Genomic DNA, 27,505 nt, shown 5'->3' on the forward strand with positions numbered 1-27,505 from the left:
TTTTTCTAACAAAAAGCCCTACACATACGTCACGCTTTAGGCTATATATTTTCACGACATTAAACTTAGAGGGTAAATATTCTGGATAAAAACCCTGATGTGGGAAAGAGACCATAATTTGCTGCCAACATAAAGGAATTAAGATTGCTAAGTTTTGTTAAGTCATGTCATTTTGACATTTGCGATTGACAATTTGACACAAAACAATAAAATAATTTTATGCTGATGAAATCGCACGGGAACAGCTATTTTGGTAATATTTACATATTGTTCCTGATTTTCAAAAAGAATAAAAGAAAATATGTAAAAGCATGAAAAACTGTAGTTTTCGAATTCTTAATGTATAGTTATTTTATTAAATCATAGACATAATTGTAAGAACGATTCCCTAGTGAGTAATTTCTGTGTTATTTCTTTGATAATATTTTCCTTTGCAATATGTGACACACAGAAGGCCGTTCACATTTCTCTCAGCACTAATTAGACCCAACGTGTTACAAAGCATGAGCTAATTACGATAAATTAAACAGAAATTAGGATGTAATTTTTTTGTCAGCTGATTTATATTAAAAGTAATTAATCCAATTTTCATTATTGTTTTGTAGCAATATAAGTGTTTACAATAATTCTCTAGTTACACACTACTATCAAATAGGAATTTTAAAATTTAGAGCGTGAAATACAACCAAATAATCTATACTAATATAATAAAGCTTAAAAACACACTACTGTTAGCAATTACAGTCTATTTTTGAATAATTTTTCATGCTATTAAACTTAGGGATTAAATAAATTGGAAAACAACCTAACTATATGCGGAAAAGGGACCATAAACTACAAGCTGCCAACATTAAGGAAGGAAGGTTATTATGGTAACGGTAATTTTGACACTTGCAATTAAAAATTTGACAAATGTAAACCATAAAATAAAGCTTTTATAATTTCATGCAGATAAAGCCGCACGAGAAAAGGATCGAATCTTTAATGAGAAAGACAGAGCATCATTTTTTTACACTTTATATTCATTCAAAAACGTGTAAACACTCAAATATACTGCAAGAACATTACAGTTGTCCTTAAACAGTTTTATCCGAATAACTTTGTCGATAAAAAGGACATAAAGGCCTCTGAGCCCACTTTTACAAAGATAACACGTTCATCTGCACAAATGGTTAGGAAAGTTTAAGTCACGAATGAGGCTTCCCCCTAAGCCATTGCCTACTCAATGTTTAAACGAAATAATAAGATATTTTTGACTATTTACAGTGGATATTTAAGTAAAAGTGGAAATGAAAAAAAATTACTAGCTGTTGCTCGCGAATTTCTGCGCGCGAAAGAAAAAAAAAACATAAACTACGTTTCTCACAAATAAATCACCTTTCTAATAGAGAAAGAATTTTTAAGAACTGCCTATTAGTTTTTGATTTATTTCAATACATACAAAAATACAAATCTTTCCTCTTTATAACGTTAGTACAGAAAAATAAATTTTAGTAAGTCATTATATTGCCTTTTTCCGAATCTAATAGGGGTTTAGTATTGATTTTTTTATAAGTTAGGCATTGAAGTAGTTTATATTTCGATATATTTAGTAGTGATATACTCTGTACTTCGACAGAGTAAAGCCACCACAAGCTCGTAATTTACAAGCGCACCTGATCTAAAATGGGCCATGCGATTAAGTAACGTTTAAACAGGGATTTTATAACTGCGATATAAAAATAAATGATACAACAAAAAAAGACATAAGAAACAAACTTAAGAATTAAAAAATACTTTTTTACTCTACTATTCTTTTGACAAAAGAAATCAACATAAATAACATTACTTAGTTGTCAAAAAGAGGAAATTCCTTATGTCCTCGAGACTGCTACAATTATTTATAACACTTTCTATTTTGAAATTTTGTTAACAACATTGTGGTTACCCTTATTCTAATTATAAAGATATGTTACATCGAATTACAGATTATAATCCAGCGTTTCCACTACCCTACATCATTCTCTTTGTGTCGTCCTCTAACAAATAGACATAAAATGTCCCATCCGTTTATCCACAGGACAATGTCACATTACAAATAGTACCCGTTTGTCAAACAAAGTTTATTTTAAATCGTGTTGTTGCCCGCGGGATAAGAGACCAGGTGGCTGCACAAAGCATTGCATATGCAAATCGCGGCAAACACGTCCGCTTTCACTCCGTGTTGTGGGAATTTAATTTTAATTAAACATGTCTTTTGGGGTTTTCTCGTTTAATATCAAAGTTCGGTCGACTTGTTATTGTTGTATCATTAAAAATATAAGTACGTAGACGTTGTTAGTATTTTTATATCTTACTAGCTGTTGCTCGAGTCTTCGCCAACGTAATATTAAAAAAAATAGTAAAAACATGGCCTATCTTACTCACAGATAAATTACCTTTATAAAGGTGAAAGAATCTTTTAAATCGGCCCAATAGTTTTTACGTGAATCGATTACATACAAAAATCCAAAAATACAAATCTTTCCTCTTTATAATATTAGTATAGATAGATATAAATATAGACTTGTCTTATAATGGCGGAAGGATGGATGGATGGATGTTTGTTAGAGTTTGTAGCCTGCTGAACGGATCACGATGAATTTTGGCATAGATGTCCAGGATAGTCTAGAAGAACAAAAAGGCTAAAGAACAAATAGAACATGTTTTTGTTTTGTTTTTCTTCCACTCGGACGGATTTGCGGGCAAAAGCTGATATAAAATACATTTGTTATAATACTTTATCACTATTTTATTTTATACATAGTTATGATTATTGTTTAATAAGCGGGAACAAAAAGAAGAAGAAGTAGGAAGCTAAAAAATGTTCATTTTGAGAATTCTGTCATAAAAGAAAGTTCCCTAAATAGAAAATTATCCATTACTCTACAATTTGCATTGAAAATTGGTACGTACAATTGAAACATGTATTAACAAACTCAAACTGAAGTTGTTTTCAAAACAGAACACTACTGCGGAATTAATTACAATTGAAATGAAAAAAACGAAAAAAAAAGAAATACCACCTAGCGCGCGTAGCGCTCCGGTTTGAATTAAAATTAGTTCCGAAACAGAGTGTGCAAGTTTAAATTTATTTTTTCTACTTTCGACGGCTGTGACACTAAAGTTTTCACGGTCCATTACTGTTCTGGAATATAGCTGTGACCACATCAGTTTAATTCGCTTCATTATTCTAATATCGAAAACCTTTATGTATATATTTAAAGAAAAAAAGTGTCACCAATAAACAACCTAATATTTTCACTGTACTGATTTTGGTCCTTCAAGCCGGATACCAAAACAATATTAATCTAACATCTCATTTTCATCATTTTGCTTCACTATAACTAAATTTATATTAAAGCAACTCAAAGTTTTATAAACTTAATCTATACGTTACTTATCGTCATATTTAATATTTCAATTTATGGTTAGTTGCACGTGTAAACCGTGAAATAACATTTAAAAAGCCAATAACAGAGTTTAGTGTCGCTGGCACTTTGAGCTCAAGTTGCACTCACGCTACAAATTTTAACACCGAAACTCGTCATGAGATTTTTAAATTTAAAACTTGTTACGGTCTGTGAAATATGAAGTTTTTTATTTCAAAGTTTGACTAAATAACTATTTCTTTTTTTGTGAATTTTGTAGTTCCTATTACTAACAATGGAAATTTTAATGGTATCAGTTAATTATCTATTTATCAATAAATTTCTAAACGGCTCAATAAACTTCGTGATTCATCACAGCAATCGTTTACCCCTTCCGCTAATATTCCGCGAAATGGCTTCAAGGGTAATTAATTCGATCATAAATCATATTAATTATTTTTGCCGAATGAAGGCAGCTAAAGGGGAGGAATGTTTACGCTTTGTAATAAATTGTCAAATAAATGTCGACGCCAGATTATGCCTTCAAGAATAAATTGAATTTAAATCGAGTTTTTTGGGACAACTAATAGTAAAAGACGGAGCGAAGAAAAGGCCTCTGAAGGCCTTTTGAAAGGATACAATTACTCAGTGTTGCAATACAAAATGTATTGGTTATGTATCTATTAGTTAGATAATTAATAAGAGAGACTTCTTTAGACCACTTAAATGGCAACTAAGGAAGACCGTGAAAAATGTAAACTAAGTGCAGGCGCACACCTATGACTAATCTATCGCCCAACTGTTTTGTTATTGTTGATTTTTGATTGAGCCAATTCATTTGTTTAGTTACACAACTAAAAATCGAGTTGTGTGCGCACCTCCATTTAAGAACTAATCAGTTGTGCGATCGTTTAGTCAAAGGTGTTCGGTCGATCTTTGGGCTTGCTTAAGTAACCATCACTGAGTGATTTCTTTTCGTGTCTGGTGATTTTCACCGCGTAGATATTTTAGTACTTAACACCTACTTGCAACATTTTTATGCATAATGCACGAGCATTTGTATTACGTATTTCAGTTCAAACTTGTTTGCAGAGCTGAACTTTTAATGGCATTGGGATGTCGACGTTCAGCGCATGCATTGAAACTCTTTGTAAGTGGCGAAATATTAGAGACCGAAATAGGTTTCAATGTGAAATTTAAAACCGCGCTACGATGTTAAATTAGCATAATTGTGAAACGACATAATATAATAGCGTCCTAAATGATAAGGCATACAAAATTGATAAACACTTGACGTTTGTTAGATTGCAAGTAGATTTAACTAAACAAAGATTAAGATTCCATTCGTTAATATATTCGTCAGCTTTTAAAATGGTTAAACGTATAATTATTGCTGTTAAAATAGCTTCATAGTAATCGATTTTTTTATAAAAATGAACATTGAAACTAGAATTAAAATCCTCATTATCCTAATTAAAGACTCAATTAGAATAGAAACGATTTGTCCTGTTGTCGAATAGATTTATAAAAATAGTTTCTAGCCATCGCCTTTGATATATTTCATTACATGAACACTTAACCCAATTACCATCCTTATCATTGACTAAACGAGACTACCTGTTGTATGCAGGCTTGGCAAAACGCCAAACTATTGGACATCGAATCTTCTTAACTCTCTATATTAATGATCGGTCACGTTCCGGACGCTATCGGAACGAAGCATTGACGTTAATCCTGATATAAGCTTATTCGTCGAATATTTCCTACTACTTCCTCATTATTTTACACATATCACTAAACAGAGAATATTCGCAGTTGGAAATAAAAAAAGATAACGTAAACTTATAGGTCTATACTTCTATACTATAATATTATAAAGAAGAAAATTTTGTATTTTTGTATGTATGGAAATAACTCAAAAACTACTTGGCCGATTTAAAAAAATCTTTTTCCATTGAAAAACTACGTTTTCACCGAGTAATATACGTTTTTTAATTTTAATTTCTCGCGTATTAACTCGCGAGCAACAGCTGGTATAGTATACTTATAAAAACCAAGTAGTAATCAACCAAGAGTTTTATCGGAATAAACCAGTCTTTCTAAAGTTACTAAACGCTAAGTTAAGTTACAATATAGTCGAAATTTGTTTCGAATAAAAATCTGTTGGTAATTTAACAGATGTATATAATTTGGAAACTCGAACAGATCTGTTTGACCTAAAAAGATTCTATTTGGGGAAGGTCAAACCGACTGAAATGAGGCTCCGATGGTTGTTGCATCAGTCCGCTAATGAACTGCCTTTAAAAATAAGTACAACTTAGTGTTCATGATTCCTTTTAACTTATAAAATAAAAATAGAATTGTAAATGAATATAATGGGATGATAAAATATGAGTTTTTTTCGCTTAGTTTAATAACCTTCATAGACATTAAATCATTCTTAGAACACTATTAAGTAGAGGCTTGGTAATGGTAGAAAAATGTAGAATACCCCTACGTTTTGTAATTACTGTTCCTTTGAAATATAGCTTTGTAATAATCAAAGTAAATCTTTTGAAAATATTTTTACCTTACGTAAGCTTAGACTTCGTCTACGTCTATTTATATTGTGAAACACGTTCAGACTACCGTTATCGATGACCTGAGTATAAAATAAAGTTATCCTGGGACGTAAATATCAGCGACGTTTAATATTCAGGTGAGCGGGTATAATGTGATTGTTACGTACCACCGCGTACCCGAAAGGTCACTCAGATTATTCGTGCCTTCAACGATTTAACTTTTAAGATAGTTATTGCTTTGTTGTCACACGTATAGAGGTAGATGAAGACAGGCTGATGATTGCTATCAAAGTACAAATGTACGAACTGACTGTAGGATATAAGCTTAAGGATATAGGCTTTCTCTTGTAAAATTATACCAAGTTGTCAATACTGAATAGTACTGAATAAAATAACGGGATATCTAATTACGGTTAATGATATTATAACAATGTTACAGCTGAATATTGAAACGAATCTTAAACGATTTGCTTCGTAAGTATCGGTTCCAATCTCAGATACTTCTTTATTGGAATTTTATGTTTAGTGGCCTTAAGTACAAACGCTGTTAATAGAATGTCGTTTCACTGTTCGGCCGTAAATGTCTTTTAATAAAAGATAACAAGTTAGGACTAGTTTGATACAATTTTTAAAGAATATCAAAGTTTTTATTAACATTAGTAATTCAAACAGGCCGGCTTAATTGAGACATGCGGTTACAATGAAATTGTTTCCCTCCAAATTCCACAAAGTCTAAAAATATTTGCAACCGTTAAATAAATGTCAACAGCCAAATTGCCGCGGTAACATTTTAGTACGGGCAACATTTGTTTGGACCTTTCGTATTCCATTAAATTTCAACAAATAGATATGAGCATTAAATTGCAGATTTAATTCAAGACTTTAAAATCAACATAAGAGTTTCCAATTTAAATTCAACTGTTCTTTTTTTACATCCGTATCTAAAATCTTAATTTAAAGTGTGGCCAAACTGTTCTATATGTTACATAACTTTACAATCACCGTAAAGTCGGGAGCTAAGGTCGTGTAAGTTTATTCCGACAGCGTAAGGTGTATTGAACAAGGGGACGATATACCAGTTAGATAGGGACTGAAACGACGTTGTAAAACGCAACGATCCTGATATCTGAATACTCGAGGAAATAATGTCATTTAACAGAATCTGTACAAGCTGTTTACAGTTTTTTTGGCTACTTATGTTGATATTACAAGACATATATTGTCGAGTAAATGAAGTCGTGAATAGGTAAGGAGAGAACATTTACTTCTATTTAAAATAATCTTTATTTAGTTAGTTTATAAGCACAACGTACTTGTACAATGCAGGAAGACAATGTCTCTGACATTTTTGCAGATCTATTTTTTTATTCTCAAAAAGTTTAACGCTTTATATTCAGCCAGGATTTCATAATAATGTTTATAGTCAACAGTTTTATAGCAAAGATGTTTTACTACGATATATGTCATCTATGTAAATACACGTTAGACGTTAGACGTCTCTATTTACCTTACACAAGCTATATTCACTGCAATGCTCAAGGTAAATACGAAGAAAGTGAAATGCTTTGTCATCTCTGCAATACTCTACTCTGTGACAGAATTGCAACGTATTTGTGATCATTGAATATGCAATAGATGGCCATTTCTATCCGAAAACAGTTACTTCTGTAAACGTGTAACTCTTATTTAAATGAATCGTTTTCTATAGAAGTCTTATAAGGATGAAGCAATTCATTGTTAGTTTAGTGGACAATCTAATTCTTGAAAACTTGGTTCATTTCAGTGTCAAATAAAGCCAGACTTTTTTAAATCAACTTCTCTCAGACTAGGTTATGAAAAGTTAAATACGTAAATGATATAATATGGTATAGCCTGATTGCTTGTATATGCCTTGTTTTTGTAATTTGCGGAATACGTAAGGTTTTGTTATAATACGATTAAGTCTTCGGATTTATTATTTCAATGTTTCGCTGCGGTTGAAAAGGGTAAGCTCCGACAAATGTGACGGCTTTACATGATATCGTGTCGTTTTCGACTTACCACTGAACTTGTGTACACCTTTCGGCTTTTATGTCTCAATTTGTACTTGTTATTATCAATGTTGACATGTCTATTTTGTTTTTATGTCTTTACATAATATGACTACAAATAGGATCATTAGTAGTTAAAATCTTTAGTATTCTCTTAAGGAATTGAAATACATTTTTTCCAATTTTTTAGTTTATTTATTACTAACGGACGAATTGGGACGAAACATAAGCATGTCGCTTTGTAAGCGTCGCTTCAAAGCCGACAGACGTTTATTTTAATGGAATTTTGTGTTGAAAAGTGGCCTTAACATGTAAGATGGTGTTCCTTATATGTCGTTTCAGTATTCGGCCGTAACACCTCCTACAGAATTGTATGTAACTTGATTATAAAACAGCTAAATACAAAACTGCAACTGCTAATCTAAGATTAAAAAGTAATTGGCAATAGAAAAATCATTCGTAAGACGCTGTATTTGAAATCGGAACTTTGGAAAATTCAACATTGGAAAAAGATACAATCTCCGGTCCAGTACAGTTTGCTTGGATATATCTCGACTGGCGATAGGCCAGCGATGAAAGCATGTGATAAAATTATTGTTATAGTGAAATGTTTATTCTGTTCAAATGTTGCAATAATACACAATTTTAGATTCGTGAAATCGTAATAGAATATTTCTAAAACCATATAATTTTAGTATGCTAGCAAATGAATGATACTAAATATACTTCAACACTGAATAACGTAAATTCGCAACAATCAAATATCTCGAATTAATGACGCAAAATACCACGCTCAGACGAGCATTGTTTAAAACACCATACATTTTATGTATTTGTGTTTAGTTGTGGATTTAAATTCCTGTACCCACTACTACTCATCTATCGGATGTACAGTTTAATCAGTGAGACCTCACGGTTAATTGGGTCTAAGAAGTTTCTTTGTCTCCAGTCCAGTAGGTAATTTATGTCAATTGTAGAGCGAGTTCGTTCGTCGAAACAACAAAGAAAACTGTCTGAAAGTTACTACCAGCTTACATTGAGTGCAGGGCAAATTAAGTTAAGAATTGTCTGCTTCGACAAGATAGTGAAGTTTTAAGAAAATACTTTTTTCTTTTTAAATAACAGTCCTATTGCTACCTAGTGAAGAGATTCATTGAGGATGGAGGGGCAAAGGGGTGGCGTAGTAAATACGTTTTTTTTTTATTTAAAGCTAATGATAAGCAACTCAGAAGTTAAAAACTGACAAGCTTTTTTAATTATCTAAATGGAGTTATACGAATATATTTTTTACAAATTAGATTAACAGAATGTCTTTATGTCCATAAGTGGGTCAATTAGATCTGTACTGTTATAATAAAGATGTCAGCAATTACAGCATATTTTTGAATAGTTCTACACTAATAAAAAGCTCTACACTTACGTTACGCTTTAGGCTATATGTTTTAACGCCATTAAACTTAGGGGGTAAATATTTAGGTGAAAATCTTAACGTGGGAAAGAGATCATAAGTTGCTGCCAACATCAAGATAGCAAGATTGTCAAGGTTTGTCATGTCATGTCATTTTGACATTTGCTATTGATAATTTGACAAATGTAAACAAAACGAAATTTTCATAATTTCATGCGGATGAAGCCGCACGGGAACAGCTAGTTTGTAAATAAAACGGATTATAGAAATATGGAACTAAATAAACATTGTACATACAGTGACGTGAATAAATCAAAGAGGCAGAGTAATTCTTAACCGCGAGGCAGCGAAAAACCTTCATTCACCTAAATCTTAAGCGCACCTGAGCCGAATTATAATATACTTGAAAATGTTACTATTTCAGAAATATTTTTAACTCGTAAAACGTTGATAAAATCCAGTCTTGTACGTTGAGGTAACTTATTATGCCAGTTGCGAATTTATTAAATTAAATGCACTTATGTATTTATTCTCGTTGCTCGTAAATTGTATAGCTTTTTATAAAGAAAGGAGTCTTAATGTTAAATCATCCACGTCTCCATATCATACCATATTTATGGTATGATAACGTCCATAAATTTGCATATTATTCCGTAAGCACGGGGCATATCATGCCCTTATCATAGGGTATATCATAGCATAAGCACGGGGCATATCATACCTAAATCGCGAGGTACATCATATCCTAAGCATGGGTATATTATGATATGACCATGAACATATCAATCCCTAACTTTGGAGTGACTAGGTATAAAAATAATTGGGTATTATTCAAATATAACGTATGAAATGCAGTATACATCTTAAAGATAGACATTTTTTAAGAAACAAAGCTTCAAAAGATTTTAATTTAAATTTCCTGAATTCTGTCCGAAACTTAATTCTAATTGGAATGCTGAATGGCAGACGGATTTTTTTTTTGGGGACGCCGGTGAAGTTCCTAATTAATTCCGAAGTTACGTTTATATTTCTGATGTTTTTATTTGTGATGATTTCAATGGATTTTGGTGAATTGACTTGTTGATTTTTTGATGGAAATTTTAATGGTGTCATCTTGATATTTTTACATGATATTAAATTCTATTTATAGGCAAATGTAACAACATGATAGTGTTGCCGCAGCCTACCTAAAGACGTTATAAATATAGTGTTTGGTACAAATCAAACAGTGGTTAGTTCGAGACTGACTTATTTTTAGAAAATCAGAAGGTAGGCTGATATACAAACAACCATAGATTACAATAAAAATGGATGAAAAAGACTAAAACAGATTATAAAGAAACGAAACTAGTATTTTCTAAATAATGTTAAAATACTTAAATAACCGAAGCGAATGAAATCATTTAAAACAAATGAACACATACAAGATAAATCATACATTTAAACGCACGATCGTAAAATTCCATTTTATTGTTTGTTTAATGGTTAAATGTATGTACCTGTATAATCTCGGTCGTAAGTCATGACAAATTCATTTATGTACGAGAATAAAGCTTTGATCGTGTAACCAATTAGTTATTCTGAACCATTACAATTTGAAATAAATCTAGATAGTTTACAAATGTTGTTATAGTTTGACTAACTGAAGAACAAGTGAATTTTTGAGATATTATAGTTTATTTTATATTTTTTAAACTGACGAAATTCATAATCGATCAGTAGCAATAAGAATACTTAATAATTAAACGTAAGTTAACTTGTGTAAGTATTATGTTGCGGTAAACGTGAAATTTTAATAAGAGCAAGGAGCGTGGCCTCCGGGTATTTTCACCCACAACACGGTAATACTCACCAACATTGTAATGAAGCTACTTTGTAAATACGGAAACATTTTGTTCATTTCTAAATCCGTTTTTCATCTGAATTACGGGAAAATGATATAATTAAGTACCTTTTACATCATAGCAATGTTATAAATGCGAAAGTTAAAACACACAATGAATTTTTTACATAGATAGGTATAAAATATAGCCTAAAGAACATGTGAGCTATACAAAAGTTTTATTTTAATTTCATGAGAACTAATATCAAAGTTAACTTATTACAATAATGTAACTTGCAGTAGTGATTATATTAAACTACCATTGACAATTAAAAATAATATTTTAATTTTTTTTTAATATTAGGTAGCAAACGAGCAAGCGGCAACCTGAATACACCGAAATGGAAAACGACCGCTGCCCATAAACATCCGCAATTGCAGATGCGTTACCTACCCTTATTGAAGGAGGAGGCGACGCCCATGAAGAGGACATTTCCCCTTCCTAAGCTTCTCCTCCACCGTCAAATCTACTTTTCCTTCCCTTATTTTCCTCTTAAGAGACTAAAATTAGGCCTCCGGCACCACACTCATCTGACGAAACACGGCATCGCTTCCACTTCACGCCTGTTTTCTGTGTGGTCGTGGTATTATACCGGGCGAGCCGGCACGTTCGTGTGATGTTAAAGCGGGCTCTACCACTGTTAACTATGAAACTGCCGCAACTTTAAACTGAAAATGTGACGTAATTTCATCTATAAAATATTTTGAGACTAAAAACTCACGTAATGAAAGTTAAGAAAAGCCAAAACACTTGAAGCCAGAGAGATAGTTCATTTTATCATTGATCAAAATAGGGTATAATTCAATTGTTTTACTATTATCGCTAGCATCAGTTACAGGTCACTGACCCCGTCTCAAAGGCAGTTCGTTGGCTGACTGCCAGATCTACCCTATAGCCTGTACACGTACTCCTAATTCGATATCAGTTCACTTAAGATGAATTATTTTATATATTTCGCTCGAAATTCTAATTTTTTATAACTTTAATCAGCGAAATATCACATAAATGTAAAGTTAACGGTGATAATGAAAGTGTTAACTGTTGTACTTGCTTTTTTTAATTTTACTAACAAATGTGAAGGTTTAGACGGATGGATGTTTTTTAGAGTTTGTTACTTAAACTACTGAACGGATCTCGATGAAATTTAGCAAAGATAAAGGATAGTGTGAAAGAATACATGGTCTATCCACTTTTATTCTTTTAATTCGCGGACGCAGACGCAAGCTAAAGTTAGTTTAGTAGTTATTTATAGTATCAATTTCATTGACTTGCAGTGGCACTAAAAACTTTGATAATAACGATTTTGCCTCAAAATTAATTCTTAGGTTTTCTGAAACTGTTGTTGGCGTCAGCTTGGTTTTAATGAATAAACTTAATAAACCCTAAGAAATTGGTTATGATAGTGGTTTATTATTAGGATTATTTAAATTCCTAGAACATTAACTTTTCTGTATTAACATTTTAAGATTAAAACAAGGTCAAAACTATTGTATTTTAATAACCTATACTATTATAATAAAACGTAAACACACACTTGTTTGCTGCGTAAGATGTCAGTTATTACAACATATTTTTGAATAATTCTTTTTTTAATAAAAAGCCCTACACTTACGTCTCGCTTTGGCTACATATTTTCATACCGTTAAAGTTAGGGGTAAATATTTTGGATAAAAGATAAAGGATAAAAGACACCATAAGTTGCTGCCAACATTAAGGAAGCATCGTTGCCATGCATTGTCATTATGTCATGTCATTTTGACATTTGCAATTAATAATTTGACACATGTAAAAATGAAATAAAATTTTCATAATTTAATGCGGATAAAGTCGCACGGGAACAGCTAGTCCTAAATAAAACTGTTGTTACAATTAAAACGATTAAAAAAGCACGAGTTTTTCTGATTTCGAAATTCACAAAATTATTATCCTTAAGCTAAATCCTCTTCTTTCCTTTTTAATAGTTAATAAACTGAAATTTTATCTTTCAAATGTTTTAGGTCAAATTATTTTCAATACAAAATTCTCACAACACAAATTACCTTGATACGAAAATTACTTCAAAATATATTTTAATTATATTAATAAATGGAAATAAGATCGCGTTAATTATAATAATTAATTGTCTCTTCATAAGTTTTAAAAGTAAAACTGGAAAAGTTCTCATCTTCAATGTAAGAGATTATTCAAAGACTATAAGAAAATCTAGGAACGTAATCAAATTAGACCGTAAGGAAAAGACGGGATTCATTTAATAAACTTTTCTTCTTTTATTATAACTTTTTCTAATTAAAAGTAAAAACGGATGAAATAAGAGGGTTTTATATGTATTTTGTTGGCATTTTCACACAATACGTAACGTGTTACCTCAACATAAGTAAGCTATTTGACAACACCATAACCACAATATACACAAGTGTATCGACAGTTGGGAACTTACGATAGTATCCTAATAGGATAGGATATAAGAACGTACAGTAAACCATATTTTTACCTATTTAAAAAAGTATTGTTATCTATATTAATAATGGCCTGTCCCACCAAATTGTAAAATGTCTGATAACAATCTAAAAAAAGAAGAAGATGAAATGTTAAGATTGAATGTGGATGGCTAAAGGTAGAGAAGACCGAAAGTATGGATGGATTGTGTGAAAGAGGATATGCTTAAGAAAGGAGTGGATTCAGATATGACGGCTGATAGAGATGTATGGAAGCAGCACATACTGTGCCGACCCTCCGTTAGGCATATGTGTAAGTGGATGATGTCTGATAACAATCTAAATATGTGATGAAAATATCGGATTTTGTTCTTTTATCTAACAATAATTTTTTAAGCTATCTGAGCCTCTATCAGCCAGTGGTGGGACAGGTCCTAAATGTAACAATGTTGATTACTTTAAAAGTATAATAATTTTTGTTACAAAATAATATTGTGTGGTTACCTATATTCAATGAATACATTCAATGTTCTATCTCATTACATATTTAAAGCATTCCAGAAAGCAGCTGCAGCGGCGTTGTTATTCCGAGTTAATTGATTCAAAGCTTTCACGTCCATTTCTGCAGCTCGACATTCAGCGGTGAGCAATTGAAAGGCAACGTATTTGAATATCGACATACTTCCTCCATTGTTACATTTGTAATGGAAATACCAGTATTGTTTTAATAAATGATTTTTTGAAATAACACATGAATTTTAACGATTATAAATTTTAATGCTTTTGCCTTCTCGTAACTTGTCCAAATCGGTCAGGGATTTTAAAGTCTTATACAAGGCTGTGAAAATAGGTTAATCTTCATTCAGATAGCAAAAAATACACGCAAAATTTACTGGAACGAAACGTAAAAAAATTATCTTACAAATGTTATAAATGCAAAAATTACATGCAGATGCATGTATGGATGTTCGTTGGCGTTTGTAGTCTAAACTGGTGAACGGATCTCGATGAAATTTAGCACAGATGTAGCGGATAGTCTGGAAGAACACATTGGCTACTTACTTTTATTTTCATTAATTCTACGCGGACAGAATCGCGAGCGAAAGCTAGCATAGCGATTATATAGTTTGTACATTCGGTACAGTCGTACCAAATAAATGTAAATTTAATATTACAATTCAACGTCAACCCAGTAATACCGTGATCATGTCACTGCCGAAAGGAATTTCACAAAACGTCTTGTTAAGAAATCATGTACACAGTCACGTACAAGTCAGTTGCGTGCAAAAATATGCCGCATATAAATTGAGGCTCAGGTGTATTGGAGCTATAAATATTACAGTGCTTTCGCCTGCTACATTTCAACAGAAAGTGAAATAAAAGGTCTCTCAGATTTATTGTTCGTGAGGTTTTAAAAGATACAAAAATTTTAATTTCAGATAAGAAGTCACGTGTTTAAAAATAGTTGATAGCATCCCGACTTTTATGATCCCTATATTTAATTTATATAATTTAATAAATGGTTTCATTAATTTCATTAAATATACAATATTTCGCCAAAACTTTTACAAAACATTTAAAACTGACGTTGTTATTTACTTTAAACAATATGACTTATGGTACATGGTATAACACCCATATAATCCGATTTCGGATGATTTTGTCCCTTTTAAGCTCTATCAGTCCGTTTGACCTTTCATCTGTGAGCCGTGTGCGAGAGCAGGATTAAACCTTTCATTACTCAATGGACTTCAATTAAAGTTACCGTTTAAAACACGTTCGAAATTTTAAAATTCGAAACTGATTGCAGATTGTTATATAAATGATTCATTTGTTTTTGCGTTCACGTATTTACTAGCTTCTAACCGCGACTCACTCTCGCAGAATTAAAAAAAAAACTTGTGAAAATGTAAGTAGCCCATGTTCTGCCAGACAATGTTCTTAATTTGTTACAAATCATCGAGAATCGTTAAGCTATTCTGGAGATAAATGGTAACACAAATCAATCCATCCATCGATCCATCTAAGCCGCATTTATAATATTAGTAAGAATTAAGAAGTAAGATAGTAAGACCCGCGTATTTATGTTTTTATAATGCTTGATTTTTGTGTTATTAGGGTAAATTTGGACTTTTTTAGACATCCAAGTTTGTTATCAGTCACTATACAAATATACATTTTATTCCTATAATGTATTTCGTATCCAATATTCAAATAAACACGTATTCTCGATGTAATTGGATATTTGGAATTCGTCAACATCGTCATATTATACCGAGCTCGGATCTAAAAATATCTAACAACATTTTTGTGAGAGGAAAATCGTGTACAAGTTAGGCAATTATGGTAATTGTATGAATTATTAATGTATAGCCCGCAATCATTAGCAATTTACATTTTAATGAGGATCGAGGAAAATAAGAAAACGCTGACATCTTTTAATATAATTACTTCCTCTTAACAAAGTCTATTAATTAATTTACATGAGGAAATGCCCTATACTTATCTTTTCAAAGGTTGAGATAAGTTATCTCGGGGTTTGGACACGACTCGGACCCTACGGCGGTCGCCCACAGTTGATGAGAGGTCAATGAATCTCCTATCGATAACAGAGACCTACCTTCGTTGAAAAAAGAATCGATCCCGAGTACTCATTTGGTTCAATGGTTTTGCACATGGTCCAGATGTGAATTGGATGATAATAGACTACAAACGCCAAAGAAGGAGTAAACATTTAAAGACCTCAAAATATAAAATCTTCAAATCAAATCTTTCAAGACACAAGTTTAGTCAATCTTTCCAATAGATTCAACAATATACTTCTAGTATCTCTACTAACATTTAACGGTTAGAATTTCCTGTTTTTAACATAATGAAGTCAGTGAACAAATATTTCAAATATAAATGAATAATACACAAAGTTATGTAGTCTATTTTTGTTGGCCTATATTGGACTTTGTAAATCTACGCTTTAATTACAATACAAATGAAGTTGTTAACGCAATTTTAATCTCAACTTTATGAAAAAAGTCCGAACCACAGAGAAACATTTCATAGCGCGGAGCTATTATTAAGTGTTTTAAAAACAAAGCCACAATATAACTGAGCGGTACGAAAGCGTAATTTTGTTCCTGTCATTCTTTATCAAAAGGAGGGAGATAGCACTATGGTTATACAAGTGTTTCGTTGGTGAAAACACGTGGTAATCAACATGCCGAAATGAAATTTTCCCGACGTAGTCGGAGTAATTAGTTAAACGTTTAATTACATCGCATAGCATGTTTCGTAGCATTTTATTGGATAGTGTAAATTATAGTGTTTTATTCAAGTTTATTATTATATCTTAATTTTTATCCAGCGGTTAACATTCGGGTTTACAATGTTGTCATTTCGCTCATGCTTATTTTCTATAAAACTTTTGGTGCTTAAATCCAATGTATAGTAGAAAAGGAACAAACCTTCAAAAATGGTGTAAAATCATACATTAAGTTCAAATATCCTTTGCACTATATATCTTGATAAAGCTTGAACTCAAAGTAAAGATGGATATCTTTTACGGACCCGTGGACCCCTGCATCTTATTAGGGTGAAATGACCGTGGAATTAACGATGGACCCAACTTTATAAACAAGCTGGCTACTTGTTACTTGTTTGAAATTAATAACATAAAGTATAACTTAATACATACTTTTATAACATATCTTGTTTATTATAAAAGAATAAATAACATATTCTACACTTTATAATATATGCAATGACTGTAAAATAAACAATATTTAAAACCCAACTAATTGTTCCCCTAACAGATTTCTCAATATACTATCTCAGTTTTTTTTGAGACTGTGAGAGTTGACATTATGTTTTATGAGACTTTCTCGGCAGTGCAACCTCACTCTATACACGTGTCAAGCTTAAGACCGCTACAGACGTTTAGATAAAACTGAACGTCTGTAGCATGCTTTTAACCGCTATAAAAAATCGCAATGTAATTTAAAAACATTGCGATACCTGGCAGTCGAAAAAAACCACATAAAAGCCGTTAAAGTTAATAAAGCGCATCGCATTATATAGATAGGTGTTAAATGACACGATAAGAGGACAAATGAGTGGGACTAGCGGCCACTAGAGGGCGACGAGAGCGCTCCTGTCAAGTGGCGCGCGCGTGACGCGATATATCTTGTGATCCCACATTTTTCATTGCTTTTTCTAGTATGTGGTTTAAAAAATATATACGAGTAAAAAGGTGTTTTTAGACGTAATATAGTAGATTTTTAATCTATGGCTTTACATTGCGTCATCTAACCTGTTCACTTTAAAAATAGTAGAATTGAGAGTGTCTAAAGTTCAATTATCTTTGACTAATCTTCGACCGCGATTACATCCGTGCGGAATTAGAAAAATAAAAGTAAGTAGCCTATATGTTTTTGTAGACTATCCCCTACATCTATGCCAAATTTCATCGAAATCCGTTCAACAGTTTAGGCTACAAACTCTAACAAACATCCATCCACATGGATGGTGTGAGGAAAATCTCTTCGTATTTTTAAATTACGAGAATATACTCTTTAAACATAGGACACTTGTATATCTTTTTGTCTTGCTTTAACATCCTAATTCAATCTTCTTCGTAAGAGATAAATTTAGTAGTACAAACATTTTTTTCTTTTTATCGACATGTTTACCTAATCAATTTAACGGTTCGCTTCCACGAAAGGTGAGGTGTAAAGGTCACGAGAAAACTTTCACTGCTTACTTTACGTCAGTGTCTTTCCTTTGTGTTATATCCAGATCGTAATAATACCGGTTTTTCTTTAATGAACAATATATAAGATATGTACTCTAATCAAGAACCATTTCTTTTTGTAGTCGGTTAAAATAGTCGTGGCTTCTTACTTATTTGGTATTTTTTTATCAATCGAATTACTTATGGAAATCGAAGTCTATTCTTTTAAAGTAATATTTTGACGTTTAGCTAACAAATTATATAGAATACAGTTTTTAAAGTGAATAATTTAATATGAAAAAGTATGGAACTGTTAAATTTGATGTAAAGAAGCATTGTTGATTAAAAAAAAAATCCCGATATAAAAGTCTAAGGCTACATCAAAATAAAAATCTTGGTCCATATTTAAATATGATTACATTTAGAGCTATTCGTTAATTTAAAGATAGAGTTTCATTGAATTTAAAATTCTTTTAAATCCTTTGAGCTCATTACTTAACGACTCGTTCAAACTTGCTTCGTTTAACTTCAAAGTGAAAAAAGTTCCTCAGCAATCCATGACAAACATAAAAAGGTATTGTTAAATTGTACATAATAAACTTGAGACTAAATAACAAATTACCGCTTTGTTAAATTATGATGATAAAACCTCAGAAGCGGTTTCTAGGAATGCTTGAGAGGATCCTCTAGAAGATTCTTTCTAAAACGATACAAAACTAAAAAAAAAACAAATGACTAGTCTATTTTAAATCGATCTATACTGATTGCAACGTTGAGTGTTTACCGTTGGGCCATTTACTCACCGATCGATCGATTCCTTTGAAATTATTTCCCCATTAAGTGGATTGATTACATGGTTTCGGTATGCTCTATGGGAAATCAGCGAAATGTTTCGTATTAAAGTTTTATATCACAGGTGAATCTAAAAAAATGATGGCTACATTATAACATCGAAAACGTAATCTCTTACAAAGTTTGTGCTTCTAACAGCTTTTCTAATAGCGTGAAATGTACTTGAAAGGTCGCCTTTATAAAGCTCACCTTTTACACGTTTTGTTGCGACTCGCAAACATTTGACCTTACGTACAAAGTACTGTTCAAACAAAACTAGCTATATACACTTTCATATCTTATGTTTCATGTATTACACTAATGGGACAGAAAAAGTTTTTCTAAGTGATCGATTTGTCCGCTTTTAAGGTCCTTCAATGTTAACTCTATGAATAGATATGTCGGAGTGACGAGCGGTTTGTAGAATTCAATCCTTCCATTGTGGGCGTGCGTATATCGGAGATAATGAAATAACAATCGCGTAACATTAGAAACACTATTCTTAGTTAACCACCATCCTAATTGATAACTTCACAACACACTTTAAACGAATTGCAAACATTTACAAAAAATAACCAATCGATTTTATAATAACAAAACGCATCATTCCACTATTCAAATGACAGCTGTCATCAGTCATTCTATCGTCGTCTTGCATGCACATTCAGCCATTACTCAAAATTATTAGTTGCCAGTTACTTTAATTGTTCAAAAAGTATATATTTGTAGATTGATTTATGATAAAACATAGATGAGGTTGTGGCATTTGAGATGATTAAAACGGGCTTAATAATATACATAAATGCGACCACTGTCTATATACCAACCAACTCATCCAATGTACTAATTCGCAGGTTAGTATGTCTCCGATCAAGTATACTTATGCGTTAAGTTGCTGATTTGACTCCATTATGCATAAAAAGATTTTTCTCGCACGAATTTTGTCTTACCTTCAAGGAAAGACTGAAGTTTGAGCACCTGAATTGTTAAACCTGATTTTAAATGATGAGAAATATGAAATGAATTCTAAAATTTCAGCATGAACTAGTTTTATAAAGACTCTTATGAATATAAGAGAGAAATAGTTAAAGCTTGAGCGAAGCTTAATAGGAATGCTCTACCGCTGGTATTCTTCGCTGCTATAAAGTGAAGCATACTTCTTCAAACTCAAGAAATCGAATAGTTCCTTCACATAGTTTAAACGTTTTCTTTATATCTATACCTCATTTGTCTTAAAGTTAGATAGACAATATTATATTGATAAAACATTACTGACATTTATTCCTTGCATACCTGTTTAAATAAAATTAAAACACATAATATGGAAGTATAAAATCATTGCAGTTACTCTCCTCTCCTTGGTTTTGTGTATCATCATTATCATCACCATCATCATAATCATCATCATCATCATCGTTAACATCATCATCATTATGCTTTATATTTTTTTTGGATAATATTTTGGAACAAATAAATCTGTAAATAGAGAAAGATTACTATTTAGTTTGTTACATTTTTTCAAAGAATTCAATTGATCCATTTTAATGAGTTTTGTGACGTCAAAGTATATTAGTAATAAAATTACGAATGTTGTACAGACATTTAACCATACATGTAAGTTTATTTATGTATAAACTAGCTTTCGCCCGCGACTCCGTCCCCGTGAAATAAAAAAAGCAAAAGTAACTAGCCTATGTGTTCTTCCAGTCTATCCTCGACATATATGCTAAATTTCATCCACACGCGAGCAGCAGTTTACGCTATAAAGCCTGACATACATACACTTATAAACAGACTTTCCATACATAAAAAAAAGCATTTACAATATTAGTAAGATATAATAAACATAATTATTTCCGCCCTCGTCTAACACATTATCGGTGTGCAGTATTCACATAAGCTCAGGTAATATATGGCGGATCCTAAATTAAATTCTCGAGCGTGGAATGTTGTAATTTATCCGGCTTTATTATTATCATGTAAAAGTTTTTCTCTCCAAGACTTTGTGTCACAGAGTCTTAAAATTACTTTGTTTATTTTAAGACTATGTTCGAAATTGAACAAGTCTTCGATCAAATAACAAATTGATGAATCACGTTATCCCATAGCGGCTGTTAAATTCCACTGGCAACTAACGAGTTGGTGGTTTAAAAGAAAATCTGAGTCAATACTTTAATTTATTTAGAAGTGCGATAATATACTAACAGTGGTAGTGCCCGCTTTAACATCTTAGCACGAATGGGCCGGCACCCCCCCTAGTAATACCACGACCACACAGAAGACAGGCGTGAAATGGAAACAATTCCATGTTTCGTCTGATGAGTGTGGTGCCGGAGGCCTAATTAAAGTCCCTTTCTCTTTACCAGCCTTTTCTTATAAAGAGAGGTTGGGAAGAGGTAGGGGATTTGACAGTGGCGGAGATTCACAGGAAGGGGAAATATCCTCTTTATGTGCGTCTCCTCCTCCGTCGGATAAGGGTAGGCAACACATCTTCAATTGCGGATGTCTATGGGCAGCGGTCGCTTCGCCATTTTGGCGATTTCAGGTGGCCGCTTGCTCGTTTGCCACCTTATGTAATAAAAAATATAATATATAAAAAAGTTTACCACCTATAATACAAAGGTACAATTTGTAACAAATATAAAAATAGACAAAGTTTTCGAACAAAGGAACGTAAATTTCAATCAAAGTAAAGGCGTACGATCAATATCAGGTAGTTAAGAAAATTGGCTGGCAGTTTCCATTTTAAGTTTCTAATGACTCATCGAAGTTCACTTGGGAAGTTATTTTTACTGCCTTCAGCGGCACGTTTGTGCCATAGTTTGAAATAACAGTTCCAATTGCCGATCAAATTGATTTATTAATTAAAAAATTGCCGAACGCTCATTGTAAACTTCAATTAGAGTATTAGAAGGGAGTGGTAAACTGTTAATTTTCTTTTTAAATGGAAGAGAATATTAGCCTCAATGAAGAACAGTTCCGAGAACTATTTTTTTTATAATATAAGGTTGGCAAACGAGCAATCTGCCACCTGAATCCAAAAAATGGAAAGCGACAGCTGCCCATAAACATCCGCAATTGTAGATGCGTTGCCTGCCCTTAATTGACAGAGAAGAACACGCACAAAAAGAGGACATTTCCCTTTCCTATGCGTCTCCTCCACCGTCAAATTAACTTTTATTTCCCATCCTTTTCTCTTAAGAAAAAGGTGGAAAGGAAAAGGGATTAAAATTAGGCCTCTGGCACCACACTAATCAGACGAAACGCGGAATTGCTTCCACTTCACGCCAGTCTTCTGTGTGGATATATTTGGATTGGATTCTGTATTTGGATAACACCTAACTCTCTCATATCTATGTGTAATGATTGAAATTACAAAAAAATACGTGAATATATTTTCAGATAACATTTCAGAGCTCTACCTTTTTATTCTTACATTGATGACTGAGATGACGTATGATAGAGTTATATGGAGGACAAAAACCTGTTGAGCCGACCCTACGAGATTAGGATAAGTAGAAAGAAGATGATGATGATGATTGAAACCTTTAGTATGATAACAGATTTTTGGATAGAGAAAGAGAGATTTGAGAACATAAAACAAATCTTTTCGCATATACAAGATAATACTATAGTTACCTATCTCAGAAAGATTCACGATTCAAGCTATAAATTAATAAAATCTCGATTGCAATGTCCGCTAGACGGCATCCGAGGGATTCTTACATTTCCGATAGCTATCGGAATTTTATTTCCATTTAGAGTTTCTTGTTGTAAGCGAGCGACCTTGTAATACCGCCTGGCGACAGCTGCCGGTTCTCACAAACTCATTTTATATAGCCCCACTGGCAGGACCTTACTACTTTTTGTACGAACCCACGATATTTCGTCCTAATAGTTAATGAAAATTAATCTTATTGAAATTTTCGTGAGAGATTTTGATTTCATTCATTAAAATAAACTAGTAGGTAACCTGGCTTCACGTTCATATAAATTTAGTCACAATTTAAATTAGAATTACGACTAGTTTTTTCTTTTTTTATTTCTTTTTCTATATGACGTTTGGATTTCCTAATAAATTTAAGAAAAAAATTACGTTTCTGTTTTTATAAAATTGACAAGGAAACGAAATTATTAATCTTTCAATTTAAATTCCATTATTTTACGTCTTTTTAAAGAAATTGTTTTACCAAGACTAGATAGATAAAAAAGATGGCGGATGTCATCCAGAGATAATTTTAACAAGGTAATTAAAGGGAAATTCAGATAAATCAGAACGTAGTGTGAACACAGTCACTGGCATGTCTATCGATAAAGTCAAGTTGAAATAAAAATATGTGGGCGTTAAAATCTTAATGGAAATGTTCACTGTTGTATGAAATTCATAAGGTTCGTATTTTTATTATCAAAGATTTCTTTTTTCATCTAAAGTTCTTTGATGTCGCTCCTTTACCTTTATTTCTTGTTCGGGACTTATTAATAATTTACCTGAATAATTATTAAAGAAACATTTACTGGAGCCTAAGATTTTGCTTTGGGTAATTATAAGCTACAGTTTCTCTTGAAAGTTAGAAATTATTACGTGATATTTGATATCGAAAGTAAAATATTTTCTAAGAACATTTTTATTGGTTATTAAAATTACTACAGCTGAGCGGACCTGAAATCAGCACATAAAGCTGCCATACCCGGACTGCTTCAAGCAAACGGCTTTAATAATCGCCCAATGCCGTACACCAGTTTGTAGTAATTGCTGAAAGTGTAGATAGTGTTTTGTTTTTCATAAAATGAGTCAATCTTTTCCTTTAATACCTTGGTTCATCACCAGCTCACTTTACGTCCACACCGAGGGTCTCGGACCCTACCCTAATTAGGGTGACTAGGCCATAGTTAACCACGCTGCCCTGCTGCAGGTTGGTTGAATTCACAAATATCTTTAAACTTCTTCGCCGATATGTGCAGATTGAATCACGATGTTTTTCGTCACTGTAAGAACGTCGGGTAAATTATGTACATATGAAAATTGGTACACGGCGGATTTCGAACCCCAAGACCTGTAGATTACAAGTCAAGCGCTTAAACCACTAAGACACCGACGCTCAGATGCCGTGGTTACAATATTAAAAGACCTGAAGTTGTAAAGAAATCATTACTTCTAAAGATAAATTCTTCTAAAAACATAGACATGAATTCTGATTGATGACACTTTTTAATGAAAATCCAAATATCACCACATTTGACGGGAAAAAAAGCTTTGTTTCCGCATTCCTTTGAACCTCAAAGGTTTTATTTCGGAGCGTATAATATTTGGCGGCAGATAAACACTCGCCCTGCGTTGGTCCTTTGTTATCGAGACTAGGAAACGAGCCGGAAAATAAAACGTTGTGTAATAACAAACGATATGAAATATCGTATGAAACATGATATAATTCAATAAAATCCCTTAACTCGGAGAACTAACTTGATTTAGATTATATTTAAGACTAGCCTTTGACCGCGACTCCCTCGCCTTTAAATTTAAAAATAATAATAAAGAAACGAAAAGATAAATCCTATGTTAGCCATAGATAAATTACCTTTCTAACGGGGAAAGAATTTTTAAAATCGTCCTAGTAGTTTTTGAGCCTGGTCATTACAATCAAACAAAAATTTCCTCTTTATAATATTGGTATAGATACATTTGGAGATTATATTAGTGTCTATAGATATTAGTAAAGATACTTTTTGCAACATATATCTTGTATAAAACACCTGGTGTCAAATGCGTTGCCTGGGAAGAGGAAATAGGGAAGGGAGGTCAGTTGCCACCTCCTTAGAGAATCGAAAAATCTAAACTAAATGTAATATGTTAGGCACTTTAATATTTTATTCAAATATATAAATAACCATAAAAACAATCTACAATTTTAACATAGATAGATTAATAGCTTGTTAAACAAACATAATAGCTGTTTGCGAGCACATCGGTATCACAACGTGCATTCCCAGCACAAAAGATATACGTTTATAATTAATATACGCTGAAACGCGCGAGTACAGACGTAATCGCTATAATGAAATACAAGCATATGCATTGTAATGTGATTTTCTTTAATTAACTAACGTTATGAATAAAAGTAACACTTATTTTCATCATCACATCACTATACGTTCCTACTGAAGTGATACGGTTATAGTCAACTACGCTGGTCCATAGCGGGCTTGTAGCACATATCTTTAAATTTCTTTTCCGATGTATACAGGTTGCATCACGATGTTTTCCTTCGTCGTATTTAATTATTTTTCCGTATAAAGTGTAAATTAGGGAATAGCGTTAGAAGTTGTAAGGAAAGTGTTGAACGTTACAAACCTAAGTAGAGATGGGCAGTTTTCGTAATGTGACATTATCGATTTCAAAGACGAAAATTTGTATCGAACCTCATCTAAAGGTAGATATTGAAAAAAAAACCGTTTATGCTTTATACATTTAATTTCATTATTCATATTCTACTTAACATAATAATTTTAAATGGCCAGGAATTAAAACAGAATCAACAATCGCTTTAGTTTGGAAATAATTGAATTTTAATATTTTAAGAATAAATTAATAAAAAATATCATAGAGTTCTTAAGTTACATTGACTTTAGCGTAAAAAGACACATAAAAGCGATTGTCGAAGATAGGATTCCGCACATTTAATATCATAATATATTTTTAATCTGTGGAACTAAAAGCTATTAAATTTAACATACAATCTTTATATTAACTTTTTAATGTTTTAAAATATATCTTCTGCTTTCATATACATTTCTTGACGTATCACATCCTTTAGCCTAACAAATATTTCTCTACAATAGTCAGTGTAAAGAGCTGCAGGAAGACTTTTTACACCAAGGAAACATTCAACTTTTACATTTTCATACAAAAATATCACAAACATCAAAATTCCCAGAAGAAAATAAAGAAAAAAAAGATAACACTTCATTTACTTAGTCACTTAATAACGATAAAAATGGCAAAATATGCTTTTTAAATATTTTTCTAAGGGTCTATGAATATTTCTGACAGTTGAATTAACTTATTCGTAACGAAATCGACAAATTTTTATGACATTTTTTCTTGCACTTTACCTAGGTCGCTTGAAGCTAATACATGATGAGCCCTATCTTTGTTTTTAGGTTAGGTCTTTTAATTTACATAAAGAATGGAAATGAATTACAATCAATTACGTAAGCAAAATTGTTATTGTTTATGTTAAAATTAAGTTCATCATCATCCACTTGTCCTTATCCCTTACGGAGGGTCGGCGCAGTATGTGCTGCTCTTCCATACATCTCTACTCCGTCATATCTGAATCCACTCTTCACACAATCCATCCATACTTTCTTTGGTCTTTCTCTTCCTTTGTAGCCATCCACATTCATTCATAAAACTAAGTTCAAATTTTCCTCATAGCATTTGATGTTTGTATATTTTTCGAAAAGTATTTAAAAGTCCAATGCTTCTTTGATAATCTCTATTAACATTATAACTATGCTCTTACAGCGTCACATTAATATCGAAAACATCTGTTAAAACATACAGACAAATATCTTGAATCATAAAATATTCTCTCACTATCGAAAATTCAATTAATCGCGCTTAATGTTAGTAAGCATTTCTGGCAATAAGGAATTTAAAAATACAAACTTTAAAACTCTATTTAAAAAAAAAAACACGATTTTACAGTAAGAAAAACAAACGGTGTTTTAGACTGATTACAATCATTAAAAATATTTTTGTCTTAAAACTAGTAAGATTTTTTTATAAGTAATAAAATATGCAAACTCCGATAACAGTGATTCGAACACAACCATAATCCCAAAAAAGGAATCCTTACATAGAAATTGTTTACAAACTCGATCGCAATAAACACTTTGTTCTGAATTAAATAAACACGAAAACCTTGGCACGGCACCAATGCCAACTCAAACCAAATAACTCGAGTCACTAAGGTCATTTTGTACGAACTTAAGAGAGAAACAAATGAAAACGAAACTGTCAATTTTGTTTAGAACATTCAGAACATATTACTCTCAAAATGGACCCAAATTAACTAACAATTCTATAGGAATAAGCTGAGTATGCAGTATTAATTTATATAATAAATAGATCTCCAATATTATACGACAATAATGTAATAATTTCATCGCTTATTATAACATTAATTTACTTTTGTCACATTCATAACATTTATAAGTATTCTGGTGTTACATAAATATGAGA

The 27,505-nt window shown here is 32.1% G+C and overlaps 1 protein-coding gene across 2 annotated transcripts in view; it reads right to left on the reverse strand.

The window, feature by feature from the left end:
- LOC106106767 overlaps positions 1 to 19,853 on the reverse strand; it is a 54,586-nt gene extending 34,733 nt beyond the window's left edge. For both annotated transcript variants that reach the window (XM_013287421.1, XM_013287420.1), the window contains exons 1-2: positions 19,471 to 19,853; positions 19,233 to 19,351 (exon numbers count right to left, since the gene is read on the reverse strand). The gene's annotated coding sequence lies outside the window, so the exon portion shown is untranslated. The remainder of the gene's footprint in view (positions 1 to 19,232; positions 19,352 to 19,470) is intronic.
- Between the last annotated feature and the right edge of the window lie 7,652 nt (positions 19,854 to 27,505).

The sequence above is a fragment of the Papilio polytes genome, unplaced genomic scaffold (assembly GCF_000836215.1).
Source record: "Papilio polytes unplaced genomic scaffold, Ppol_1.0 DF822178.1, whole genome shotgun sequence".
In the NCBI taxonomy this organism is placed as follows: domain Eukaryota; kingdom Metazoa; phylum Arthropoda; class Insecta; order Lepidoptera; family Papilionidae; genus Papilio; species Papilio polytes.